Genomic DNA, 2,256 nt, shown 5'->3' with positions numbered 1-2,256 from the left:
TTTGTGATCATACTTGTGTTTGTGTTCATGGTAGCCATGTTTGTGGTGGTTATGATGGTGTTTATCCAGGTGTTGGTGATCATAGTGGTCGTGTTGGTGATCACGGTCATGATGATTATTATGTTTGTGGTGGTCATGGCTATTGTCACTGTAAAGATAAAGGAATTTTGAATGTTCATGTTGGTCATGATGGTCATGATAGTCATGGTGGTCGTGTTTGTGTTTGTGCTGATGTTGGTGATCTCGGAGGTGCTTTTGTTTGTAGTAGTCATTATGATGTTCATGTTCATGTTCATGTTGGTGATCATGCTGGTCTTTGTGATCATGGTGGTCATGTTGGTGAACATGCTGTTCTTCGTGTTCATGCTGGTCTTTGTTTTCATGGAGGTCATATTTGTGATCATGCTTGTCTTTGTGATCATGCTGGTGATGTTGGTGATCATGTTGGTTTTTGTCATCATGTTGGTGTTTGTGATAATGTTGATTTTTGTGATCATGGTTCCCATGCTGGTGATCAAATTTGCCATGTTGGTGTTCATGGTGGTGTTGGGGATCATGCTGGTCTTTGTGATCATGCTTGCCATGTTGGTGTTCATGGTGGTGTTGGTGATCCTGCTGGTCTTTGTAATCATGGTGCTGTTGGTGATCATACTGGTCTTTGTAATCATACTTGTCATGTTGCTGGTTATGGTGCTGTTGGTGATCATGCTTGTCATGTTGGTGTTCATGGTGGTGTTGGTGATCATGCTGGTCTTTTTTATGGTGGTCATGCTGGTGATCATGCTTGTCTTTGTGATCATGGTGGTCGTGCTGGTGATCATGGTGGTCTTTGTCATCATTGTGGTCATGTTGGTGGTCATGCTTGCCTTTGTGATCATAGTGGTCACTGTGATCAGTGTTGTGCTCCTGGTGATCATTTTTGTGATCATGGTGGTTGTGATGCCCATTTTGATTTTTATGCTGTTTGTGATGATGATGGTGTTGCTGATTGCGGTGGTCATGGTGTTCATCTTCATTTTTGTTATCAATATTGTGGCCATCTTTGTTATTGTGGTAGTCATGATGCTTATGCTGTGCATGGTGGTGGCCTTTCTGGTTGTTGTGATCATACTTGTGCTTGTGTTCATGAGAGCCATGTTTGTGGTTGTTATGATGGTGTTTATGCAGGTGTTGGTGATCATGGTGGTCATGTTGGTGGTTGTGTTGATGATCATTGTCATGATGATTATTATGTTTGTGTTGGTCATGGGTACTGTCACTATAGTGATCAAGGTATGTTGAATGTTCATGTTGGTCATGATGGTCATGATTGTCATGGTGGTTGTGTTTGTGTTTGTACTGATGTTGGTGATCATGATGGTGCTTTTGTTTGTAGTAGTTATTGTGGTGTTCATGTTCATGTTGGTGATCATGTTGGTCTTTGTGATTATGCTGGTCTTTGTGTTCATGGTGGTCATGTTTGTGATCATGCTGGTCTTTTTTATGGTGGTCATGTTGGTGATCAGGCTTGTCTTTATGATCATGGTGTTCATGTTGATCATCATCCTGGTCTTTGTAACCATGCTGGTAATGTTTGTAATCATGCTGGTATTTGTGTTTATGCTGATCATGATGGTGATCATGCTGGTCTTTGGGTTCATGGTGGTCATGTTTGTGATCATGCTGGTCTTTGTGTTCAAGGTGGTCATGTTTGTGGTCATGCTGGTCTTTTTCTTGGTGGTCATGTTGGTGATCATGCTTGTCTTTGTGATAATGGTGGTCATGTTGGTGATCATGCTTGTCTTTGTGATCATGGTGTTCATGTTGGTTATCATCCTGGTCTTTGTAATCATGCTGGTAATGTTTGTGATCATGCTGGTATTTGTGTTTATGCTGATCATGGTGGTGATCATGCTTGCCTTTGTGATCATGGCGGTCATGTTGGTGATCATGCTGGTTTTGGTCATCATGGTGGTGATGTTGGGGATCATGCTGATGTTTGTGATAATGTTGGTTTTTGGGACCATGGTGCCCCTGCTGGTGATCATACTTGTCATGTTGATATTCATGGTGGTGTTGGTTATCATGTCGGTCTTTGTGATCATGGTGGTCATGTTGTTGATCATGCTGGTCTTTGTAATCATGGTCATGTTGGTGATCATACTGGTCTTTGTGATCATACTTGTGTTGTTGGTCATGGTGCTGTTTGTGATCATACTTGTCATGTTGCTGGTCATGGTGGTGTTGGTGATCATGCTGGTCTTTGTAATCATGGTC

The sequence above is a fragment of the Austrofundulus limnaeus genome, unplaced genomic scaffold (genome assembly GCF_001266775.1).
Source record: "Austrofundulus limnaeus strain Quisiro unplaced genomic scaffold, Austrofundulus_limnaeus-1.0 Scaffold582, whole genome shotgun sequence".
NCBI lineage: Eukaryota > Metazoa > Chordata > Actinopteri > Cyprinodontiformes > Rivulidae > Austrofundulus > Austrofundulus limnaeus.
This window is presented reverse-complemented; position numbering follows the sequence as displayed.